The sequence below is a fragment of the Magnolia sinica genome, chromosome 1, assembly GCF_029962835.1.
Source record: "Magnolia sinica isolate HGM2019 chromosome 1, MsV1, whole genome shotgun sequence".
NCBI classification, from domain to species: domain Eukaryota; kingdom Viridiplantae; phylum Streptophyta; class Magnoliopsida; order Magnoliales; family Magnoliaceae; genus Magnolia; species Magnolia sinica.
The window spans coordinates 7,384,584-7,398,360 of record NC_080573.1 but is presented as its reverse complement, the minus strand read 5'-3'; positions in this window follow the sequence as shown (position 1 = coordinate 7,398,360).

Below are 13,777 nucleotides of genomic sequence, written 5' to 3'. Positions count from 1 at the left end.
CGTCACAACATATGTCTGCATGGGCCCCAGCTTCAGTACAAGGCCTCCCCCCATATCAAAACCTAGTTCCAGCTTAGAATCACATGATTTGAGCTCCAACACACGCCTCAGTTAGTTCGGCCCTAGCGCCGACCGACCTACGTCATGAGCTGGAAGGAGAAGGGGGGAGAACTTTTGAAGTAGAAGCTCCGAGCGAGACAGTAGCGAAGAATAAGGATCCATGGGAGGCACGGTTCGCAAAACTTCATAATCAGATTCGGACGCTATAACAAAATTAGCAGCCTTCATCCGTCCCGGCCGCTGTCCAGGCAATGATGGAAGAGACCGAACCTCCTTTCACCTCTACAATTATGTACGAGGTGATGCCACAGAGGTTCCGGATACCTCCCGTCATCCAGTATTCTGGGTTCGGAGACCCGTCTGAGCACATCGAAGCCTACCGCTCCTAAATGCAAATCCAGACAGCCACGGGTGCTATGATATGTGGGGGGTTTTCGATAACCCTTACTAGATCCCCTCGGAGTTGGTACAGGCAACTCAAACCCAATTCAGTCGGTTCCTTCACAGAGCTCAGGAGGTTATTCCTTACCTAGTTTATAATTGGCAAGAAGAGTCGGAAGCCGACTACCCATTTGTTCACCATCAAGCAGGAGCCTAAAGAATTATTGAAAGACTTCATCCTCCGCTTCAACAAGGAAGCACTGCACATGGAGAACTATGATGACAAAATGACACTCTCCGCCATGTTCGGCGGTCTAAGGGAGGGGAGGTTTACCTTCTTCATTGGTAAAAATCCACCAAATACTTTAGCGGAGCTCATCACCAGAGCTAAAAAATACACCAATGCTGAGTTCTCCAACTCCTGTAAGAATGTTCAAGCAGCAGAGCCGCCAAACAAAGGGAAGAGGCGGAGGAACGAAGAACCCCAATCATCCACCAAGAAATCGGATGGCCACCCTCTTCGCGATCGTCGTCTGAGCAGGAAGCCCGAGGGCCAATTCCATTCCTACACTCCCTTAACACATCTACAGGGCAGATACTGCTAGACATCAGAGGTTAGAAGCTCCTGAATTGGTCTGTTTGTATGAAGGCCGACACAGAGCGCCGAGATAAGCGCAAGTATTGTTGATTCCACTGCGACCACGGCCATAAAACAAGTGACTGTGTGGATCTCAAAGACGAGATCGAAACCCTCATCCGTAAGGGTCATCTGTGCCGATACACCAAGGAAGAGAGAACAACTCGGAGAAAAGAGCAGCCGGGTAAAGTCGCAGAAGAACCGGTTGAAATCCGCACCATCTTCGGCGGTTCATCCGGTGGAGGAGACTCAAACAGGGCCCGCAAAGCCCATTCCCAGAAGTCCGGCCCGGAGCATCATGTCCACTTGACTGAGTGGCCAAGGAAAGAGCTTCGAGTCAGTCCTTGCAGCTTAACTTTCACAGAAGACGATACGCGCAGGATCCAACATCCGCATGATGATGCACTAGTGGTGACTATGACCATAGCCAACCACAAGGTGTACCGCATCCTGGTCAATACCGGGAGCTCAGTTGATATCATTTACTCGGAGACTTTTGAAAGAATGGGGATTCCAAGGTCAAAACTTAGACCTGTGAAGACCCCCTACACGGCTTTACCGGAGAAAGGGTGATCTCCGAAGGAACCATCTCCCTCCCAATGACCGCGGGAGAAGGACGACATCAAGTCACCCTTTTGGTGGACTTCCTTGTCGTCAATGTGCCGTCAGTACACAACGTCATCTTGGGTAGACCCTCGCTCAATGCAATAAGGGCGGTCGTGTCCACCTATTATTTAATGATGAAGTTTTCCGCCGAGGGCAGGATAGGCTATCTTCGAGGCGATCAACGTGAAGCTCGGAAATGTTATGCGATAGCAGTAAATAAAGGGTCAGTGAAGCAAGCTCTTACCATCAACGTCCTCGATCACTGGGGACCTACAGAGGGCTCATCTGTGGAAGACTTGGAGGCTGTGCCGCTCAATGAAATAGATCAGAGCAGGACTGTTCATCTTGGAACGTCATTGAATTCCAACCAACGGTCTGAGATGTTGGCCTTCCTATAGCAACACAGAGACATTTTTGCATGGTCACATGAGGACATGCCAGGGATCTCTCCTAATGTTATCATTCACAGGTTGAATGTGGACCCTTCACTGCTACTCTCATCTTTTCTGAGAGTAGTTGATTTCTTTTCCTGCGCAGTGCTGCCGAGAGCCTTCACTGCTACTCTCATCTGTCTGATTCCAAAAAGAAACTGGGGCTACTACTTTCACGGATTACAGACCTATCAGTCTATGTAACGTAGTGTATAAAACTTTCGCTAATGTTCTTGCTAACCGCTTGAATGCTCTTCTCCCCAAGCTTATTTCTCAGGAACAAGGGGCCTTTGTGAAGGGTCGTAACATTGTTGAGAACATCGCGCTTGCCCAGGAAATTTTTAGAGATATCGATAAGAAGGTCCGAGGGGGGAATACTGTGTTGAAGTTGGACATGAAGAAGGCTTACAATAGGGTAAACTGGAATTTTCTGACAGTTGTGTTGCAGCGATTCGGCTTCCACTTGAGATGGATTAAACTCCTGGAAGCTTGCTGGAAAGATAACTGGTTCTCGGTCTTGGTTAATGGTGTCGCTTGCAGGTTCTTTCCTTCGTTGAGAGGGCTTCGGCAAGGGGATCCATTATCGCCTTCCCTGTTTATTCTAGCTGCAAAGGTTCTTAGCATGGGGCTAGCCAATCTCGTTGCTAACGGTCATTGTGCTCCATATAAACTCAAACAGGGGTGCTTAAAGGTCTCTCACCTGCTATATGCTGACGATACGGTCCTGTTTCTTAACGGCTCCAAAAGATCGCTTCAATCGGTTGCATTGTTTCTGTCTCAGTTTCAGGATATTTCTGGTCAACGAATTAACCTTCGGAAGAGTGCATTCTTCTGCTCTCCTAAGCTGTCTCCTCCCAGGTCCCGCAGGATTGAAAGCATCTTGGGCATTGGAAAAGGCTGTTAGTAACTTAACCTACCTGGGTATCCCCATCATCAAAGGCAAGTCAAAATGCTCCTCCTTTTCGCCGCTTTTGGACAAATTAGCGGCCAATGTCAACGGATGGCGGGCAAGAATTCTTTCCCAGGCGGGTCGGCTAACTCTAATCAAGCACGTTCTTAGCGACATTATGATTCACACTCTTGCTACCACTACGGTTCCTAAACAGGTCACTAAGTCGATTGACAGACTGCTCTCAAATTTTTTTGGGGGTTTCTCCAATGGTAAGCTAAAATGGCATTGGCGTTCGTGGAGCACAATCGTCAAACTGTTAGATGAAGGAGGCCTTGGTGTGAGAAGAACTAAAGAGGTTATGAACTCCCTTCATTTGAAGTTGGCGTGGGCCGTTATGCATGGCAGAAACATCAGTCTGTGGGACAGATTTATGCACACTAAGTATCAGCCAGACAGGTCTGCCTTACACTCAGCTGGCCCTCACTTCGCCTCCCCTATCTGGAAATCGATTTCGCAGTTCTTCCTGGCAGGAATCCCGATCGCCAAATCTGGTGCCGACAGCTTCCATAGTACCCCATTCTCGGCTCCTAGCATCCATACTCCAGATTCCGATCCAGGGATCCTACAAGGAGGATTTTTTTTTTTTTTTTTACATTTAACTCGTAATAAGCATAACTACAAGATTACCCAATTCACAAAGGGAACATCATCATCACATAACCACTAATATAATCATTTGAGTACAATTCTGAAAGAAAAATACATCAATCGAAAATCAAGCTCAAGAAGACCGCTGCATGCTCTAAGTTCAACACTGCTGCAACCTAACATCACCTGCACGCATCTATCTTGCATAAGCTTTTAGAAAGCTTAGAGGGTGGTGTAAGTGTGTGCACAAGGTAAGTGTCAAGTATTCAACGCAATATCATAATCATACAATGTCAAAATAGGCGCAAGGTCATGAATCATACATTATCAGAGTAAGCGAAAATACTGACAAGTCCATGAGTCAAATAATATCAAAATACGCAATACAGATTAACTATACAAATGAGGAACAATATCAGAATACACGATACAGATTAACATACAAATGAGGAACAATATCAGAATATGCGATACAGATCAACTATACAAATGAGGAGTCATAAAGAGTCAAATATCGGATACGTATCTAAACCATATAAATGTAGAAACACAGGTAACCCAAAATGCAATATGTCACGAATGTAATGCAATATGCGGTGCGAATGGAATGACCATGCTGGAGTGTGAAGTCGGGATGATAGTACGTAATATCGCAGGCTATGGGGTCTATCACAAGGGACTTCTATCCAAACCAGTCCCATACCTAAATTTGGATAGTCAGACTCAATGTGGTAAACTCCTGATCTCAGGTCAGTCGCGTGCCCCAACCGAAATCTTGGCCATTGTGAAGGAACACGTAATAAATAGTTGCGCACCACCAACCCGAGTGGATAGTGAATGAATGAATGAATGAGTATGCAACTCCTGCTTAATAAGTCCATATATCAGTACTGTTCATCTCTAGGATCATCACCGGGGTCTATTACACTCTACGCCATCTTGTCGCCCCTATCCGAGCGCACAACTGGGTAAGTGGAAGAGACCTCACTATCTGCCTACCAATATCAGGCCCGGCTCGTCGATAGCGGACCCATTCCTCAAGCAGGTCAAACTCAACCTAAACATTGCCCCCTCACTCAGGCGGGTAAGGTCATCCCCCCTCCCAATGGACCACGACACAGTGAGAGACGCGGCCTACTGGTATACGGCCCTCATGCGCTCATATATATATCCACTCGGTCTCGACGTTGGGGCGTCTCCTAGTCATGGAGGTTTAGGAATTTTCACCTAGGGACATCTATGATGCCCGTATGCTAGAACCAAACATTTTCGGTGTCCTATCTGGCCATCCACGATATGCCTGTGGAGGTTACGGCCTTGATGTCACTAGGGCATACAGTAATTACAATGCGAGATACATGAGTCATACAATCACTCATGTGAGATAACCTCCACTTGTTAGGGAGTCTCATAACAACCTGGTCAATGACATATGCAATGATCAGTCATATCTCATAACAAGTATGCAGATGATGCGTATGGGCATATATCATGATGCTATGCTATCATATACTCATAATCAGTATCAATAACCGGCATCGACAATCGACCTCGACAATGTGGACATTTAACCAACATTGCCCCCTAAAGAATGGCCCACATAGATCCTAACATATAGTGGAACCATGACCTCACAAGAGGGCTAAAAAAATACAACACCATGGGCCTCACTCAAGAGCTTAATACACATCATGATGGGCCTTTCACATGGGTCTAACATACATCACAACGGGCTCCATAACATAGCCCTCAACTATACCATAATGGGCCATGTGCAATCATAATGGGCTGCATCACATGGGTCTAATACGCATCACATGGGCTGCATCACATGAGCCTATATACATCAGATCGGCCACATCCCATGAGCCTTAAATACATCACAATGGGCAAAATATACATCACAATAGGCCTCTAAGATAGGCCACACTTACATCACAATGAGCCTCTAACATGGGCTTAATATATATCACAAATGGCTCCATAGCCTTATATACATTACATTAGGACTCGACAATCTGACACGGCCAAGATACTCAGCCTTAACAATCGGGATCGGCCTATACAATCGGCCTAAACATATTGGATTCGATACTCGTTCTCGACAATCGGAATCAGCTCGGGCACGACATTCGAGATCGATCGATAATCAAAATTGGCAAATCGATCATGTCAATCGGAATCGGAATCAGCCATGACAATCGAAATCAATCGATAATTAAAATCAGTAAATCGGTCACGTCAATCAGAGTCGGCAGTCCGTCACAACAATCGAAATCGATCGATAATCAGAATTGGCAAATCGGTCACGTCAATCGGAATCGGCAATCGATCATGACAATCGGAATCGATCGATAATCAAAATCGGCAAATCGGTCACGTCAATCAGAATTGGCAATCGGCCATGACAATCGAAATCGGCAATCGGCCATGACAATCAGAATCGATCGATAATCAAAATCGGTAAATCGGTCACGTCAATCGGAGTCGGCAGTTGGTCATGACAATTAAAATTGATCGATAATCAGATCTGGCAAATCAGTCACGTCAATCAGAATCGATAATCGGTCATGACAATCAAAATCCATTGATAATTAGAATTGACAAATCGGTCATGTCAATCAGAATCGACAATCGGTCATGACAATCGGAATCGATCGATAATCAAAATCGGCAAATCAGTCACGTTAATCGGAATCGGCAGTCGGTCGCGACAATCAGAATCGATCGATAATCAGAATTGATAAATCGGTCACGTCAATCGGAATTGACAATTGATCATGACAATCGGAATCAATCGATAATCAGCATCGGTAAATTGGTCACGTTAATCGGAATCGACAATCGGTCATGATAATCAGAATCGATTGATAATCAAAATCGGTAAATCGGCATTAAAAAATAAGGCGGGGTCCATAGATGGACGACCGATCAACTATAATATAAAGATCGGCCCACGGCCGTGGTTGTATCAAATCTGATGGTACGGAGCCATTAATCTATGGCGAATGGGGCCCACTTATTTGGGTTAACCCACTTAAAGAGTGGTGCGAATGGGCCTAACAAGGCCTACGGGAAGGTCACAATGTGGACATTCAATCACCATTACCCATCAATGTGGATATTCAACCAACATTGCTCCCAAAGAGTGGCACACATAGGGCCAAATATACATCATAGCAAAATCACATATCTCAACAGGCCTTGAATATACAACAGGTGGGCCCTGCACTTGGGCCTCAAATACATCATATTGGCCCTCATTCCAGGGCCACATATACAACTTGATGAGCCGCACATATGGATCGAAAATACATCACTTTGGGCCGTATCACATTGGTCAAATGTATATTACAATGGGCCTCATATCTGGGCAACATATACACCACAATGGGCCGCATCTCATGGGCTTAACGTACGGTACGTGGGCCGCATCCACGGGTCGCACCAATGAGCCTCATATACATTAAGTGGGCTACATAAATGGGCTGCACTAATGGGCCTCATATACATCAAATGGGCCGCAATATATGGGCCTCGCCAAATGGATCACGAATACACCACAATGGGCCTCAAATACAAAACAAGTGGGCCCCATACATGGGCCAAAATACATCATGATGGGCCCCATGGATAGGCTGCACTAATGGGCCTCAAATGGGCTTGTACCACACTAAAAATCATTTCACTAGTTGCAAGTGCAACATGTGTATCACTATACACTATCAGTCCATGGGCACATGGCCCACTAATGATGATCAACACGGTCCAAACATTGCCCAGGTGAATCAGCACCAACCAAACATTTTCCAAGTAAATCAGCACCACCCAAATATTGTCCATGAAACCCGGCACCATCCAAACATTGTCCAACAGCGGCAGGACAGCTGGGACATACATGTACATCACGTGGGACCCACATAACTTGCTGACGTCAATGGGACAGATAGGCCCCACCATCAAAACAAAATGGATGGACGGCAGGATGAAACACGCCAGGGGGAGGGCCTGTGCTTGGCACCCTTGTCGTTGAGCAGATGGACGCTATGGATACTACACATGTATCATGGTGGGGATCCACAGATCTTGGTGATGTCACTGCATCCCACCGTCCAGATGGATGGTGGAGATGAAACGCATATTCGGTGGGGTCCACAGAACTTGCTGACGACACCACATCAGCTATATTGCTGGTGCATGCGTACACCAGCCAATCTTATTTATATCAGGTGGATCCCATGTAGGGGTGGCCCACCATAATAATATATATATTAAATAATATTAAAGTATTATATTATATACTTAAATATGATATAATATAATATATTATATATATTATATATATAAGTATATATATACTCTATATCCACCGTCCAGTTACATCGGGACGGTGCAGATTATGTAATTAAAGGTGGGTCCATGTAGAAGTGGCCCATCATCTTCATTCATATATAATATTAAAATAATATGAATATATTATATCTACATATACAAATATATATATATATATATATATATATATATATATATATCCAGCCAGAGTCTAGCAACAGGGACGCTGGACGGACTGGATATAAAATAAGTACATCAAGGTGGAATGCACATGCACGCTGTGGGTTACACACACGGCGTAGATCACACGTGTCAGCGAGCTCCACCGTCCAGAAAATGCTGGACGGTGTGGATATATCACATGCCTTATGATCAGGCCCACTTGTTGTAGTCATAGCGGTAGCTATACAGCCAGTGGGACCTACACAGCTTGCTGACGTACAACAGTTATATAGCTGGTGTGAGGTATCCCATCCAAACCACTTCCATTTTAAGTGGTTCCCACGTGTGGCCCACCAGAGTTTTGAATCAAACTGATAGTTGTATTTCCCTTCGTTAGGGTCCATCTAAAACGGACGGCCAAGGTGGGCTGGTCCGCTGGACGTTGGCAAGGCGGGTCACATGGCGGCCGACATGGATATAGAACACACACATCACATGGGTCCACAACATATAGGAAAGAGAGAGAGAGAGAAAGAGAGAGCGATCGGTGGAGATGGGAGGAGCTCCGCCACTATGAGCTCCTCCATATACGTGTATACATCGAGATGGGTCCCACCACAGGTGGGCCCTCAAATAGAGATTAATGATAGAAATTTCAAGATCACCTACCTTTGATCTTCCATTCCTTCTTCCGCCAATGCATGTTAGAGCTCCAAAGGTACAATTTCAACGGTTGGGATCAATTTTGGAGGGTGGGATTGGGTGGTAGGAAGGTGGGCCACACTAGCTCTTCTCATGGTGGGCCATGGACGTTGGGTGCTTCTCTTGGGGTTGGAGAGATAGAAATGAGATAAAGAAAAATCATGAATGAAAAGGGATGGATGGATGGTTGTTGTAAGGGAGGGGATGGGAAGGTAAGGTTTGGTTTGAATTTTTTGTAAAAGAGAGATGGGTAGGGGAAAGAGAGAGTTGACTTGTGGAAAAAGAGTGATGGGTGTTTGTACTTAGGGTATGGTTTATACTTGACTTGGGTGGTTGATTGATTGATGGGACACATTGTAGAGATTCCTTCGAAATTCGCAAAGCGCGATGTTTCTCTCCAAATGAACGTGGGCCCACATCTTCTAGCTTGGGTATCGGTTCGGTGGGCGAGTCGCGATGTTGGAACTGCTGCGACGATGCGATTGATAGGGTACAAGTTTCGAGTCGAGTCGACTCTGATATACAGGACTCGGCTTATGATCGTACGCAAACATCGAATACCGGTCGAGGGTCGCCGGAATTCGACTGAGAGGACCGCGGAAGCCTACGGATCGGTACGAGCTAAGATATGAGTCTCACAGCTCTCCCCTCCTAATAAAAATTTTGTCCTCGAAATTTACAGAACAGACAAGGGAACAGGAAACATCATCAAGTATATATGTCAAGGCTTAATTAATTTACAAAAGGATGAAGGTAGTGCTCTCTAATCTCAACCTCGCCCTCCCAAGATGCATCATCAAACACTATGGTGACCTACTAATCTTTGAACGGATCAGAGACGATCGAAACTGGAATACTATGCAGCCTCACAATCTCAACGGTAGGGTGCTATATCAGAAAATCTCTAAGTTATTCGAACTTAGGGATCTAATCATTTTAAGTTCTCAACAATCATATAATGAAGGGTAGCTATCAGCAGATATGTAATATTATCTTCAGGTATTCCCAAGTTATGCTCTGATACCAACTTCTGTCATGCCCCAAACTCGAAAATCGGATTCACAGGAATCCCGCTCGCCGAATCTGGTGCCGACGGCCTCTATAGTACCCCATTCTCGGCTCCTAGCGTCTATACGCCAGATTCCAATCCTGAGATCCTGCAAGGAGGATTTCTTTATATATATACATTTAACTCGTAATAAGCATAACCACAAGATTACCCAATTCACAAAGGGAACATCATCATCACATAACCACTAATATAATCATTTGAGTACAATTCTGAAAGAAAAATACATCAATCGAAAATCAAGCTCGAGAAGACCGCTGCATGCTCCAATTTCAATATTGTTGTAACCTAACATCACCTGCACACATCTATCGTGCATAAGCTTATAGAAAGCTTAGAGGGTGGTGTAAGTGTGTGCACAAGGCAAGTGTCAAGTATTCAACGCAATATCATAATCATACAATGTCGAAATAGGCGTAAGGTCATGAATCATACGTTATCAGAGTAAACGAAAATACTAACAAGTCCATGAGTTAAATAATATCAAAATATGCAATACAGATCAACTATACAAATGAGGAACAATAGCAGAATACGCGATACAGATCAACTATACAAATGAGGAACAATATCAGAATATGCGATACAGATCAACTATACAAATGAGGAGTCATAAAGAGTCAAATATCAGATGTTGTATCTAAACCATATAAATGTAGAAACACAGGTAACCTAAAATGCAATATGTTACGAATGTAATGTAATATGCAGTGCAAATGGAATGACCATGCTGGAGTGTGAAGTCGGGATAATAGTACGTAATATCACAGGCTATGGGGTCTATCACAAGGGACTTCTATCCAAACCAGTCTCATACCTAAATTTGGATAGTCAGACTCAATGTGGTAAACTCCTGATCTCAGGTCAGTCGCGCACCCCAACCGAAATCCTGGCCATTGCGAAGGAACACGTAACAAATAGTTGCACACCACCAGCCCGAGTGGATAGTGAATGAATGAATGAATGAGTATGCAACTCCTGCTTAATAAGTCCATATATCAGTGCCGTTCATCTCTAGGATCATTACCGGGGTCTATTATACTCTACGCCAACTTGTCGCCCCTATCCGAGCGCATAACTGGTAAGTGGAAGAGACCTCACTATCTACCTGCCAATATCGGGTCCGGCTCGTCAATAGCGGACCCATTCCTCAAGCCGGTCAAATTCAACCTAGACATTGCCCCCTCACTCAGGCGGGTAAGGTCATCCCCCCTCCCAATGGACCACGACATAGTGGGAGACGCGGCCTACTGGTATACAGCCCTCATGCGCTCATATATATATCCACTCCGTCTCGATGTTGGGGCGTTTCTTGGCCACAGAGGTTTAGAGATTTTCACCCAGGAACATCTATGGCGCCCATATGCTAGAACCAAATATTTTTGGTGTCCCATCTGGTCATCCACGATATGCCTGTGGAGGCTACGATCCTGATGTCACTAGGGCGTACAGTAATCACAATGCGAGATGCATGAGTCATACAATCCAGTCGTGCATCAATCCTGTGCATACCGTGCACTTATGTGAGATAACCTCCGCCTATCAGGGAGTCTCATAACAACCTGGTCAATGACATATGCAATGATCAGTCATATCTCATAACAAGTATGCAGATGATGCGTATGGGCATGTATCATGATGCTATGCTATCATATACTCAAAATCGGTATCAATAACCGGCATCGACAATCGACCTCGACAATGTGAACATTTAACCAACATTGTCCCTAAAGAATGACCCACATAGATCCTAATATATAGTGGAACCATGACCTCACAAGAGGGCCAAAAAAATACAACACTATGGGCCTCACTCAAGATCTTAATGCGCATCATGATGGGCCTTTCACATGGGTCTAACATACATCCATAACCTAGCCCTCAACTATACCACAATGGGACTCGTACAATCATAATGGGCCGCGTCACATGGGTCTAATACGCATCACATGGGCTGCATCACATGAGCCGATATATATCGGATGGGCCACGTCCCATGAGCCCCAAATACATCACAATGGGCCACATATACATCACAATAGGTCTCTAAGACGGGCCACACTTACATCACAATGGGCCTCTAACATGGGCTTATTATATATCACAAATGGCTCTATAGCCTTATATATATTACATTAGGCCTCGACAATCTGACCCGGCCAAGATACTTGGCCTTAACAATCGGGATCGGCCTATACAATCGGCCTCGACAGATCGGACTCGATACTCGTTCTTTATAATCAGAATCGGCTTGGCCACGACATTCAATATCGATCGATAATCAAAATCGGCAAATTGGTCACGTCAATCAGAATTGGCAATCAACCATGACAATCGAAAATCAATCGATAATTAAAATCGACAAATCGGTCACGTCAATCAGAGTCGGCAGTCGGTCACGACAATCGAAATCGATTGATAATTAGAATCAGCAAATCAGTCACGTCAATCGAAATCGGCAATCGATCATGACAATTAGAATCGATCGATAATCAAAATCAGCAAATTGGTTACGTCAATCGAAATCGAAAATCGGTCATGACAATCAGAATTGATCGATAATCAAAATCGATAAATTAGTCACGTTAATCGGAGTCGAGAGTCGGTCATGACAATCAAAATTGATCGATAATCAGATCTGGCAAATCGATCACGTCAATCGGAATCGGCAATCGGTCATGACAATCGGAATCGATCGATAATCAAAATCGACAAATCGGTCACGTCAATCGGAGTCGGCAATCGGTCACGACAATCGGAATCGATCGATAATCAGAATCGGCAAATTGGTCACGTCAATCAGAATCGGCAATCGGTCATGACAATCGGAATCGATCGATAATCAGAATCGGTAAATCGATCACGTCAATCGGAATTGACAATCGGTCATGATAATCGGAATCGATTGATTACCAGAATCGACAAATCGGCATAAAAAACAAAGCGGGGCCCATAAATGGATGACCGATCAACTATAGGATAAAGATCGGCCCACGGCCATGGTTATATCAAATCTGATGGAACGGAGCCATCAGTCTGTGGCAAATGGGGCCCACTTATTTGGGTTAACCCACTTAAAGAGTGGTGCGAATGGGCCTAACAAGGCCTACGGAAAGGTCACAATGTGGACATTTAACCACCATTACCTATCAATGTGGACATTCAACCAACATTGCTCCCAAGGAGTGGCCCACATAGGGCCAAACATACATCATAACAAAATCACATATCTCAACGGGCCTTGAATATACAACAGGTGGGCCCTGCACTTGGGCCTCAAATACATCACATTGGCCCTCATTCCAAGGCCACATATACAACTCGATGGGCAGCACATATGGATCGAAAATACATCATTATGGGCCGCATCACATTGGTCAAATGTACATTACAATGAGCCTCATATCTGGGCAACATATACACCACAATGGGCCGCATCTCATGGGCCTAACATACGATATGTGGGCCACATCCACGGGTCGCATCAATGGGCCTCATATACATCAAGTGGGCTACATTAATAGGCCTCATATACATCAAATGGGCCACAATATATGGGCCTCGCCAAATGGATCATGAATACACCACAATGGGCCTCAAATACAAAATAAGTGGGCCCCGTACATGGGCCAAAAATACATCATGATGGGCCCCATGGATAGGCTGCACTAATGGGCCTCAAATGGGCTTAGACCACACTAAAAATCATTTCACTAGTTGCAGGTGCAACATGTGTATCACTATACACTATCAGTCCATGGGCACATGGCCCACTAATGATGATCAACACGGTCCAAACATTGCCCAGGTGAATCAGCACCAACCAAACATTTTCCAAGTAAATCAGCACCACCCAA